Source organism: Myxocyprinus asiaticus, chromosome 32 (genome assembly GCF_019703515.2).
Source record: "Myxocyprinus asiaticus isolate MX2 ecotype Aquarium Trade chromosome 32, UBuf_Myxa_2, whole genome shotgun sequence".
In the NCBI taxonomy this organism is placed as follows: Eukaryota; Metazoa; Chordata; class Actinopteri; order Cypriniformes; family Catostomidae; genus Myxocyprinus; species Myxocyprinus asiaticus.
The window spans coordinates 7,970,001-7,983,669 of record NC_059375.1 but is presented as its reverse complement, the minus strand read 5'-3'; the positions used below and the strand labels follow the sequence as shown (position 1 = coordinate 7,983,669).

The 13,669-nt window shown below is 37.5% G+C and overlaps 1 protein-coding gene across 3 annotated transcripts in view; it reads right to left on the bottom strand.

Moving 5' to 3' along the window:
• The window catches only part of LOC127422901 (probable JmjC domain-containing histone demethylation protein 2C), a 244,566-nt gene that overhangs the window by 74,016 nt on the left and 156,881 nt on the right, over positions 1-13,669 (bottom strand). The window contains exon 1 of one of the 3 annotated variants that reach the window (XM_051666733.1): positions 9,741-9,760. The exons of the other annotated variants lie outside the window; for them this stretch is intronic. The gene's annotated coding sequence lies outside the window, so the exon portion shown is untranslated. Of the gene's footprint in view, positions 1-9,740; positions 9,761-13,669 lie in introns of those variants that run through there. 3 annotated transcript variants of the gene reach the window in all.

The window sequence follows — 13,669 nt, the reverse complement described above, 5'->3', positions numbered from 1 at the left end:
GCCCGGTCTGTGTTGGATTGTGGGGGATGTACACAGCTGTTAATACAAGTTATGTCTGCCACATCTGCAAAGCGGCATATACAGTTGAAGTCAGAATTTTACATACACCTTAGCCAAATACATTTTAAACTCAGTTTTTCACAATTCCTGACATTTAATTGTAGAAAACATTCCCTGTCTTAGGTCAGTTAGGACCACTACTTTATTTTAAGAATGTGAAATGTCAGAATAATAGTACAGAGAATGATTTATTTCAGCTTTTATTTCTTTCAACAGATTCCCAGTGGGTCAGAAGTTTACATACACTTTGCTAGTATTTGATAGCATTGCCTTTAAATTGTTTAACATGGGTCAAACATTTTGGGGAGCCTTCCACAAGATTCTCACAATAAGTTGCTGGAATTTTGGCCCATTCCTCCAGACAGAACTGGTGTAACTGAGTCAGGTTTGTAGGCCTCCTTGCTCGCCCACGCTTTTTCAGTTCTGCCCACACATTTTCTAGAGGACTGAGGTCAGGGCTTTTTGATACCTTGACTTTGTTGTCCTTAAGCCATTTTCCCACAACTTTGGAGGTATGCTTGGGGTCATTGTCCATTTGGAAGACCCATTTGCGACCGAGCTTTAACTTCCTGGCTGATGTCTTGAGATGTTGCTTCAATATATCCACATAGTTTTCCTTCCTCAGGATGCCATCTATTTTGTGAAATGCACCAGTCCCTCCTCCGGCAAAGCACCCCCACAACATGATGCTGCCACCCCCATGCTTCACGGTTGGGATGGTGTTCTTCACCTTGCAAGCCTCACCCTTTTTCCTCCAAACATAATGATGGTTATTATGGCCAAACAGTTAAATTTTTATTTCATTAGACCAGAGGACATTTCTCCAAAAAGTAAAATCTTTCTCCCCATGTGCACTTGCAAACTGTAACTTGTCTGGCTTTTTTATGGCAGTTTTGGAGCAGTGGCTTCTTCCTTGCCAAGCAGCCTTTCAGGTTATTTCAATATAGGACTCGTTTTACTGTGGATATAGATACTTGTCTACCTGTTTCCTCCAGCATCTTCACAAGGTCCTTTGCCATTGTACTGGGATTGATTTGCACTTTTCGCACCAAACTACTTTCATCTCTAGGAGACAGAATGTCTCCCCTTCCTGAGCAGTATGATGGCTTCGTAGTCCCATGGTGTTTATACTTGCATACTATTGTTTGTACAGATGAATGTGGTACCTTCAGGTATTTGGAAATTGTTGCTAAGGATGAACCACACTTCTGAGGTCTTGGCTGATTTCTTTTGATTTTCCCATGATGTCAAACAAAGAGGCACTGAGTTTGAAGGTAGGCCTTAAAATACATCCACAGGTACACCTCCAATTCAGTACACCTCCTATCAGAAGCTAATTGGCTAATTCTTGACATTTTCTGGAATTTTCCAAGCTGCTTAAAGGCACAGTTAACTTAGTGAATGCAAACTTCTGACCCACTGGAATTGTGATATAGTAAATTAAAAGTGAAACAATCTGTCTGTAACAATTGTTGGAAAATTTACTCGTGTCGTGCACGAAGTAGATGTCCTAAACAACTTGCCAAAACTATAGTTTGTTAATATTAAATCTGAGGAGTGGTTAAAAAATTAGTTTTAATGACTTCTGACTTCAACTGTATACCACAAAAAGATGAGTTTATGCATGAACTCGCATTACAGTGGAGAATAAAAAAACAAAACACGCGTACTTGACAGCGGTTCCTGGTTTGCACGAGTTCAATAGCACTTGCGGAACAAACATGAGAGGGGCTCTGTGGTAAGATCACATAACAGTGGAGAATTCAAAACCGCATGCGGACTTGACAGTGGTTTCTGGCTCAGATATATCGAGTGTTCACCGTACGTCTGATCATGGACAGAATAACACAACAGCTTATCTAAAAAGATTCTCAAAGTCCTGTCAACTCTATTTTTGGTTTCCTTTAGATAGTGCGATAGTTAGCGGGATTAAGGCCTACAGGTTTTACCAGTGCTCGTTTTCAAGACGAAGTTGAAATTACAGGATAACTTTACACAGACCAGGTTATCACACATTTTATCAAACTAGAGTCATGGTAACACATATTATGCTTAAGTGTTGCAGCTGTACTTTTTAAACAGTGTTTAGTTAATGTTTTGTGTATTGGACCTGTTTACTTTAAAATGACAATGTAATCAAATATCGATGAAATCTGACAAATCCCGATGACGACTGTGACAGTCCTTGACAGATGATGGATGATTGACAAAACCATGAAGCTGGAAAGTTGCCAAATATATAAAATAGTAGCCCAATAGTTATCATGAACTTATGTTTTTAGACACTAATCAAAATATTAAAACATTGAAACCATTACAGATTATATTCAGACATGTTCTCTGAATAGTATGAAACATTTTCCAGTTATAACCTACTGTCTAGACTCAACAAATAAGCTATGGATTAACAACTAAATAAAAAACAGCTATATTAGAAATTTCATTATTGAGGAAATACAGCCTGTTGGGAAAAAACATTATGAAATGTCATTAAAGAGAAAATAATGAGGTCATCATAAAAAAAGAAAAAAATTTTTTTAAAGTTATTCAAAACATATTGCTTTGTGACAGCAACTTATATTTATAATCCACTCCATAAAGATAACTTTTTAATTTGCAGGCTGTAGAAAAAATGTGGTTTTCTTTTGAAAATAAAATTATTTACATATTATTTAAATGCCTGACGAAGGTCGTGTGACCAAAACCTTGCCATGAATAAATTTTGTAATACTCTTTGCAAATTAAGATAGTGTGCAGGATTTTTTTCTTTTTATTGACTTTGCTACAGCTTGTGCCCTACGCACCTATCAATTACTTTTCAGATGTGCGAGGTTAGTTGTTCATTGAAAATAAAATTATGCTATGTGTACAGGCCCCATAAAAGAACATTACGATTTGCTTAGGGAAAGCGCATTTTAAGAAACATGTAAAAATATTACAAAAACATGTTCAATTTGAACTTAAAATTTAGTTCTATTTCATTTTCTTTAGGCAGCATTAACTGCATTAATGAAACACAATACAAACACAAATTGGATAAGAACTGTGGAAATTATTATGCAGAATTACCTGGAGAACACAAGGTAATTTATTGGGCTGCCTAATAAGAAAACTGCTGCTTTCTATTCATTTAAGCACAAACTAAGTTAAAAATTACTGTAGCCGTTTTATGAAAGTAGAAATTATGTGGGTTATGTTGAACTTTCTAGAGGTAATGTTTTATTTATATTTCAATTATTATTATCATCATTATTATAATTTTCTACATTTATAATTGTCTTAAATCTTAATTTGTATTGGTAATTTTCCACATGTTTGGAAAATTTAAATTTAGAAATATTTTTCTAAATACTTTTTGTTTCAATAAATTAATAAAAATTTTAAATTAAAATCAATAAGGCAAAACTAATCACTGATCCCTCGCTCAGGGGGAGAGACGATGCAACCGGACATAGTGATAATTTTTTTAATATAAAAATATAGTGAAACTATTTTTTGTATATCGCTTAGCTCTAGTGTCTTATTTATTAACCTTAAAAAGAAAAAAAAGAAAGAAAAATCATCTAAGGTTCTTTTCAAAGTTACTTTATTATATTTTAATTTAAAACAAATTTGTTTAAAAAAAAAAAAAAAGCAATTTAACTTGTCAAAGAACAATAATGAAATTTGGTCATCTAAAAACCTGTTTTGTCATTTAATACAATATCACAATATCACAGATACCACAATAAAAGTTACAGCAATTATAACAATATGAAAATTTGATAGCACATGCCTAGTTTACACAGGAAAGAAAAGGAAAAACCAGACAGAAAAAAAGACGTGCTGATTGTCATGACAACCTCTGATGCTTACATTGCATGTTTTGTTGCAGTGTTCCATCCACATCGCTGGAAGAATGTATTTTTATAACAAATAAATGGAACAGGTTTGTATTCAGATTCCTTATTCAATTCCCAACCCTAATACATACACACACAGAAACACACACACACATTTGCCTTCTTCCCTTTGAAAATAAAGGGAGGCCAATGAAAGGAGGATCGTTTCAGAGAAAGCACAGGTCGTCCGTGGCAGACAAAGCATCTCCAAAATTATCGTCCTCAGCCGGGCACTGCGCAGCGGGCCGTAATTCAGCAATAAATATTTGATAAGACTGAGAGCACTGGAATGTGCAGCAGAGCTGTGACAGGGGTTCATGCATAGCAAAGCATCCTGGAGGCTAGGCCGTCTCCATCACTCTCTGATTCGCTTGTGCAGCCGGAGGGGAAACGGGACGACGCTATTTCATGAAGGTCACAGAGGAACAGGGGCTCCACTTACACATGCAAGATCTCGTGGTGAAGCAGTCATTAACTGTGACAGACAGACACTTGGTCTCTCTCTGAACATTTAAATACATCTCTATGTTGTGTCTCTTTTGCACAGATGCATGCATTTAAGCTGGCATATGCAAACTCCTGAATGGAGTGCTGCACATTTCTCATAATCTACAACAACAGTTGCAACAGACAGCAAGTATTCTGCAGTAACTCATTGGAATCTGTGAGCCTGACAGGCATTTTGAAAACAGACTGCTTTAATTTTATGACCACAAATAGTACCACGTTTCCCTGTTTTGCATGCGAGCAGGCCATGCATGAGATACCAGTTGTGGCTTGCTAGTAACAGTCAGACAACTCAGCATAATAACAGTTAATGGGCATTATAGAGCGCAACAGACAAGTTAAGGAGGTAAAATCCCATTCATTATCTCCATAGACTTACAATTCATAAACTTGTAAAAACAGACCTACCGTGAGCTCCGGGTTGTCAATCGATGGTGCATGCTTCTGTTTAACAATTATTTCATATTACTTAATTTTATTTTGTAACATGTGGAATAGTGGAACTCCTGGTGAAGAACTACACTACCCATGATCCTGAAAAGAGATCCACCAATCAGAGAATCACAGCAAAGATTTCCCATTTCCAAGATGCACTGTAAATGACGTAATCGAAGTCGGTCTCCCTACAGTCTCAAACTAATATATTTATAAATATCAGGACATTTCGCAATAAAGTATACTATTTTTATACTTACAATCAACAACTTTAAATCAAGTTTTATTTATGTCTTTTTCATAATTTTTTTATTAAATTGTCACTTGCAATGCTTCATGGGAGTGTTGTTTATTTCCTTATTAAAGACGTAAAGTACACAGTCTTGTACCTTATCTTTTTGTCTGATTTTCAAAAGCTTTTTTGCTTAAAATCACAGTTTGTAATCATGTGAGCCACCTCGGAGATGGTTGGTATGATTCATGGCTTAGAACTCTTTTATGGGGCATTTTATGAAATCCCTATGGAAAAATTATTTGGAAAAATTCTTCCAACGCCAAGACGGCTGAAAAAGTGAGCTGGCACTGTTGTTCTCTATTGGTTGATCTCACTTTTGAACTGTGGGTAATGTAATATTTTACTCAATTCGACAATTAAACTTTTTTATTATTATTGTTATTTACATTTTACAAAACACTGTATATCATGTGTTATTGTTAAAAATTAATCAGATTCGACCATTGCAATCTATGATTGTACTGAGGTCTCAGTAACATTCCATCTACACTAAGGGAAGCAGCAAACTAAACGCATCTGCCCCAATTAGAAACATGCTACAAAGACACCTTCATTCACCTAGTTTTGTTGCGTTGTGTTGCTCGCAGCGTAGAAACAATTTTAGCATTGTAATATCAGTGTTCCTCCTGCAGACGACAGCCCTGTGGATGGGGAAGATGCCATGTGAAACTGTTTCATAAACAACTGGAGAATGTGTGTTTGTGTGTGTGTGGGGGGGAGGCTGTTACTGATTCGGTTAAAATGTCATAGAGAGACAGAGTCGATGTTCAAATACTGCTTACTGCATATTGTGCAGGATGTACTATATATACTGCCTACTATTTTTTTTTTTTATAGTATTTGCAACCTTATGCAGCATGTAACGATAAATGCTTCAAAACTTAAAACACTCAATTATTCTCAAATGACCTTACTAATATACACTGCATGTTAATTCAGCAAGTAATAAGGCTATAATGTTACTCTGTACTTTTAAACCAGTTTTGGGCAAGAATGTTTTAACTTTTGGCAGTCCAAGAGTACAAAAAATTAGCTTAGAAAGAATTGCCAAATGTAGGTCATTGCAATGGCAAAAGTAGAAGATCATTGAGCTATTCAATGCATACATAGTATACATACTGCACAGTACACTGCAACAACAGTACAACCAAGAGCAATTAGTATTCCAAGAAATTTTGCAGTATGTAAGATTTACAACCTCACTGCAGAACTTAATCCTTGTAAAACCTTGAAATGGAGCACAAGGTTTGGACACAGAGCCAAAACAACTCTAACGACAGCTTCAGTTCAATGGACACTTCCTGTTCACTTTGTTTCTATGTGGAGGCACAAAGCTGGCAGTGTGTGTGTGTCCTGCTCCAGAGAAAGCTTCACATTCCTTCTGCCGGCCTGAGAAAAGCCAGAGCCATGAGAACCCACCACACTGCAAAGAGAAACACATGCCGACAGGAGGAACGGTACTTTCCCACTTTTCCCTGACACATCCCACCACACAAACACAATAAATAAAACCCAACCTACTCAATGATCTCCTCATTACATCCAATAACGGCACAAACACACTTTTATCTTCTGTATACAATAACAATCTGAATGATGGTGACCACAAGGGCTGAGCGGTATTAAAGGGATATAACACCCAAAAATGGCAATTCTGGCATAATTTCTTCACTGAATGAAGAAGATTTGCAGAATATTCATAAAGGTCATTTTCATATGATGATAGCACAAGTAGGGCTGGGCGATATGGCAAAAAAAATAAAATCTAAATTTTTATCAAACTTATGGACGATTCAAGATTATGCACCACAGGGGGAAGTTGTCAACAGTGTAAATGTAAAATAAATTAAAAATCTAATAAACCCAGATAATCAGAAATAATACAATAAGAAAACTGCAAAATAATTCTTAGCCAGTGTAATTATTCATTTTATCTAAACCAAGTCTATCGAGAACATTATCTAGAAATCAATATCTATAAATTATCAAGTTTATCTAGAAAGTACTCATTGTATATCAAACAACAATGTGTATATATTCATGAACCCCTGCAGATAGAGACACGCCCTCTAGTGGTTCACGCTGAGCAGCACAGCAATATAAAATAATTTATCATTACAATTCAACTTGCAAAGTTTGTCAAATGATCGCTTGCCAAATGTTTGCTATAGATACAGTACACTTGAAACACGTCACATCTATCACGCGATCTATCTGAATCATCATAGCAAAAGGAGCGGAAGATGTTTGATTCTCCCATATATAGCCTCTCCATGATTTGAAACGAAGCGCCCATAACTGTCACGTAACTAAGGCTTTTTTTATGGGTAAAAAGAAATGTGACCATTCATCAACATGCACACGCCGAGGACAGTTATGGTCTTAAGCCGGTTTATACATGCATGATGGACGAATGGAGCTCCATTCACACTGTGTACAATCGTACTGGGAATATTACCACTGTCTTATATCAGTCTTCATGTTGTTAACCTGTCATGTTCATTTGGAGAACACCACACATGCAGCTGATCAGATCGAGAGCGGCATTAAGACAAGCGCTATGAATTCCTTTTCTCTTCCTTATTCAGCCTTTGGTGGATTTACAACGTATCTAACTATAGCTTTTGCAATATGTTTAGCTCTATTTCTCAAAAAATCTCCAGTTCTTGAGCAGGAGATTCCATTTCATTTGTGTTAGAATAAATGCCGATCCAGCACTGCATCACATATGATGAATGCTTGTTGCGGCTGTTATCAGTGGCGTTGAGTGACAGCGGGCATCCCACTGACTAACAAAACCCAAGTATGAAACCCTAAAATCCTAAAATGACCATAAAAATTACAATTTAAACAACTTTACACTTTAAATAAAACACAAGTTTAAACAGAATTAATGTTTGTGCTATTATAAATCTATAAGCTGAACATTTTTGCCTTCAAACCCTTTAAAAATTGTAAGTACCTCACTGTGCCTCCATTTTTGCTTCTTTTATTATTATTTTTATTAATTTTTTTAAGAAAAGAAGGAAAGACAAAACATTTTTTTTTTTTTTTTGTGGTAATCAACATTACACCACAAATGCTGTCAATTAAGTTTAACTTACAGTGAACTTGGAATGTTCATTTTAGGTCATAAACTATTTTAGCATAAACCGATTGGCACATGTATATTTCTGCCCAGTACCCAGATATCACATTGCATGTAAACACCTTTACTGGCATTCTTACTGGCTTTTCCAATGTGCGCATGTGTTGTGTGCAAGACAAAACAGAATAACCTTATGATTTCAAGTCTAAATGTGGTTGTCTTGCATTGTTCGCATTTTGGAATAAGTAGATTTTTGATAATTATCAGCATATTGGTGTGCATGTAAACACGCTCAATGAGAAAACAATGATGAGAAATGCGAGATCCAGTGATGTCATTCGCATCCAACCTAGCACAACACATCTTAACAGTGAATAAAAATGTACCTTTTGGTCCATTGCTCATTGAGATATTGTAAGGCTTTAGAAGACTTATGCCATATGGCCTACTTCTATGGTGCCTTTTGTCACTGTTTTGTCTCCATTCACTTTACTGTATGAACTGTGTCAAAATTCTGTTAAAAACTGTCTTTTGTGTTCCATGGAAGAATGAAAGTCATACAGGTTTTGAACAACATTTTGGCTGGACTATTCCTTTAACACGACTTGCTCTCATCATGGTTCTGGAACAAGACTGATTCCCAAGATCAATCTTGCCCTGTCTTTCTCTCTCTCTTAGACCTGAGAGCCATAATTAGAAACAGCCGCACTATGCACAGTGCTGCATTGAAGAAGCTTTTGCTAAATGGGTCATAGTGCAACCCTGCCCTTCCTCCCTCAAACACACACACACACACACCACTTCAGGCAGTACACTTCTCAGTGGATCAACAAGATTAATTGCCCCTCCAGACTTTGCCCCAGAGAGAGAGAGAGAACTGGACAACATTAATCATCTTTTTTTACTGTAATAAATTAAATGGCCTTTCAAAACACAAGATGCCTCTGCCCACTGTCACCCCAGCAATCACTATAAACCACTGCTGCACCACCCACCCAAAAAACAGCCACAACATCCATCCGTCTCGACTAAGAGGGGCTTTCCGCACAGCTGCAGTTCTGTCCGACACCCACCTTCTGTCCGGGTCGCTCACATGTCCTCTATGCCACTGATTTAATAAGTGTATATCAGGAAAAATCCCCTTGCGCAGTGAGCTCTGATACAGTATGGTCTACCTGTGATAGTTTACGGCAAGAATAGTCTTTCGCAGGGCGCCGAAAGGTGCTGGTGCTTTCAACCAGTTAAGTTAGTGGCCCGTAGGCAAGGCAGCCATAGCTGTAGACACAATAACACAATTGACTGCCCGCACTAGCAGATGGTTGATAAACATCCTGTTAGACAAAGTCGTGAACCGCTCTATCTGCCCCTGCCCCTATCAGCCCCTAATATAACCGGCTCAAGTTGAGTCCATGTCTGCAGGCTGAACAGTCTAAAAGTCAGAACAAACAAGCTTTTTTATGGATCGTTTACTTACCGCTTTGCTGGTCTGGAGATGCAGCCAAAAGCTGAAAAGGGAGTCCAAGAAGTTAAAGAAACTAGAGAGTCGGGCGCAAATGAGCGAAAAATCAAAACAAACAAGCGCAAGTTTCTCTCAAAAGCGCCTTGTGGTTTTTAAAAGAGGTAGCATGCTTTGAAAAGAGATCTTCCTCACTCAGACACTGGCCACATGTCAGACATTTTAAGTGGCTGACAGGAAACAAGAGAACGAGAGAAGCACTCCAATGCCGCAGCGCTAAAAAATGAGACGAGGAGGACAAAAAATTGAGGCATATCGCTCACTCCCTCCCTCGTGCTTGTTTTTCTCTCTCTCTCTCTGAGCGTCGGACTATCAGTGTCATCAGCAGTGCTGGAGAACACGTCCAATCTGTCCGCTGTGCGAAGTCTCTTGGCCTGCCTGAATGTGGATCTGGGTCAGGCTGCCTGCTTCCTCCAGAGCCTGGTTACACAAGCATGTAACACTCGAGCAGCAACCAGGAAGCACTTCAGACCCACATACCGAAAGAACAAGCGCACACACAGGCTGGTATTTTTACCCCTCGTCTTGTTTTTTTAGCTCTCGGAGGTCTGTTGATGCAGTGGTTGTGTGTGCGGTGAGCAAATCAGTGTGCCACTGTAGAGAGTGAAATGAAAGAATCAAAAAGTGAGAGAGAGAGAGAGAGAGAGAGAGGAAAGGAGAGTGGCAGGGAGAGCAATGGAGGCAAGTAAACCATGAAAAGGGCGTTGCTATGTATACTGTAACTAATCTCCCAACATCATAGGTAGCAAAGCCGGCCCACAGTATGACGCACACACTGATGAGCAGGCCGTTGGGACACACACTAAGGAAATTAAAGGGATAGTTCAACAAAAATAATTTACTTACACTCATGTTTTGCCAAATCTGACTGACTTTACTTTTTTCCATGGAACACAAACGAAGATGATTTGCAGATTGTCCAGAATGTTTGTTTTTTCTCCATATCCTGACACTGTCGAGCTCCAAAAAACATAGTAGTCCAGCCATACGACTGCTTTATGTCAAGACCTGACCATCTTAAATCTTGTTTGAAGTAAATCTTATTTGCATTGTTCACTGCATTAGTTATTGTAATTAACTAATTACTGTACTATAACGACTTTTATTCATAAGTAATGTAACATATTACATTTTAATTTTGTGTAATCAGATAACAGTTACTGGCCTTCAATTAAGTTAATCACTTTTAAGTAAGTTTTTTTTACTTCGTTTACACATTTCTTAAAAAAAAAAAAAAGGATTGTGGATTACATTTAAAACATGACTTTTGTTCAAATGTATGTCTGTTTACATTTCTGTGACAGCTAAAGAGTCTGCAAAAAGGTGAAATGTGTGCTGCTGAGTGAATGACTCGAGTGTGGCAATTAAAGTGGAGGAAATAAAGACATTATTTGGAATTTGAGCAGGAAAAAAAATTCTGTGAAACGCAGGTCTGGGTAAAAATATCGATTTTCTCCTGCATCACAATCTTCATTTGAACAACCTCTATAGCAATTCTTAAATCCCAAGATCAATCTTTTACTATATGTGCAACTCTCTACAACACGAGGAAATCACTCAAATATTGTGCTATGTGACTAAAAATGTCTGTGATTAACCACTGGCTGGTAAATGTTCACCTCTGGAGGTGGTTTAAGACACATTTCATTTATAAGTCGGTGTAAATGAATCTGGCTGTTCAATACACATATTTAAACTTAACTCCACCCAAGCAGCGATACGTCACCATAGGGAAAATGCGAAACATAAGAGCTGTAAGCGTTTATTTGCATAGGGCTCACATCGTGCAGTAAATAAAACCAAATTAAGAAACGGATGCATGTTCTAGAAGAGACAGAACTTTTAACTTCATTTATTTGATACAGATCTCTGAAGAAACTGAAATTAAACACTGACAATTAGTGCAGCATGACACATCTTACCTACGAGAAGCCCCGTGGGCAAAAATACACAGCACGCGCACACAGATACGCATACGCGGGGCCAAGTCACTTGGATTAAAATAATAAATCACATCTTTTACATTTGCTGCCTGGCTTTAGCATAATCAAGGAAGTGATTTTATACGCATGTAACATGGGAATTGAAGATCAGATTTATATCTGTTTGATGGAGACACATTGATGTGGCCAAGTGTAAATGGAATATTCTTTTTTAATCGGACAGCAACCCGATCAGTAAAAACACATGAAGTGACCAAGTGTAAATACCCCCTAAAAGTTTGGTTTGACCCGTTCTGTGTAATGTGTGTCCAAAGACGAGATCCACGCAATCCATTTGTCATTGAATAAAGTCTCTTTTAATATCCTTTTTGTACTTTAGTCAATTGTTGATCAAAAACAACAAAACCTAAACATTTAATTCTAATCATACTGTAGCACAGATGAGCTAAAGAAGCCATTCGAGTCCTTTCTCATTAATATGCACTCAATTGCAGGTCAATGTAAACACTTGTAAATAGTATAAATTAAGCATTAAAAATAAACATGTAACAAAATATGCAATATAATATCATATTTATTGATGCATATTATACATGGATTGTAAAGGTTTAAAATATATGTGTGACCAAAATGATGAAAAACAAATAAAATATAATTTGTAAAATTAATATTTTCATAATATACCTAGTTAGAAGGTCCCCTGTATAATTATCAGCATTAGATGGGAGATAACTTCTTTCATAAGCAAGCAAAAAGTATCAGGAACTCTGTATCAATACCCAGCCCAGGTAAAAAGTGTTTTAGAAAGTTTTTCAGTGTTTTTTAGTGAAGTAAAATTTCGGTCTGTTCATTACACAAAGCTATTGAATGGCTTCAGAAGACTTGTTATACAGCACACATGTCGTAAGGACTTCATTTATTGGTCATTTTTGGAGCTTGATATTGTCAGTCCCCACTCACTTTTATTGTAAGCAAAAGAGCAGCATTAACATTCTGCCTGAGTAAATTATTACAGAATTTTTATTTTTGGGTGACCTGTTCCTTTTTAGCAAAGGAGGCTATTGCCACGTTTCCTCCTCACTGTCCCAGGCAAATTTCTCAGCAGCTCTGGTTTTAAACGGCCACGCTGGGCTAAAATACAAACCTGCTGAAACACATTAGTCACCAGGAGCGCTTGCGGAGAGGACACAATAATCCACATAAATTAAAATGAAGGGACAGGTGTTTGGCTCGCAGGTAGGATGTCCTTGGCTCAGATGCGGCGTGTAATACAGTAGAGAATTAAAGGGAAGTGTGTGTGTCCACTGGTGCGTTCAGGACACAGACAGAAAGGCCGGACTGTGTGTGTTCACGAGGGTGGGCTTCCTTACACTCCACTGGTTGTGCCAACCTCAAGGGCAGGACACCAGGTTCAGTCTCATGAGGCATGGAGAAAATAACACGGCTTTGTTTCTCCAAGGATTGAGGCATATAAACAAGGATTAAAATCAAATTAATGAAGACAGTGGCTTTTTTTCCCCACACAATTGTGGAAGCACCTAAACTAAATTTAGTTTGTTGTGGAACTATATCAGTTATGATAAAATTCTTACGTAATCTTTCTACTGAGGACACAGAAAGCAAGAACTTTATTTAAATTAGTTTTGATGAAAGTATGTGTTATATGCACCAACAACAATCGTGCCGATTTATATACAAAACAAAAACAATGGACGACTCCATGAAAGATTTTGTTGTTTATGCTCCTGTTTTGTTGCACAAAACTTCACTTGGACAAGATGCGCTCGGATTTCTAAGGGAAGATGGAAAACAACAGGAAAGCAAGCGAAGAGGAGATGAGACAGCTTTTAGGCTCTCTTACAAATTTGTAGTCAACTTGTTTTGTTACTTCTTCATTTCTGCACGATTATACTTGTGCTTCCAATAAACACAATGCCATTTGAA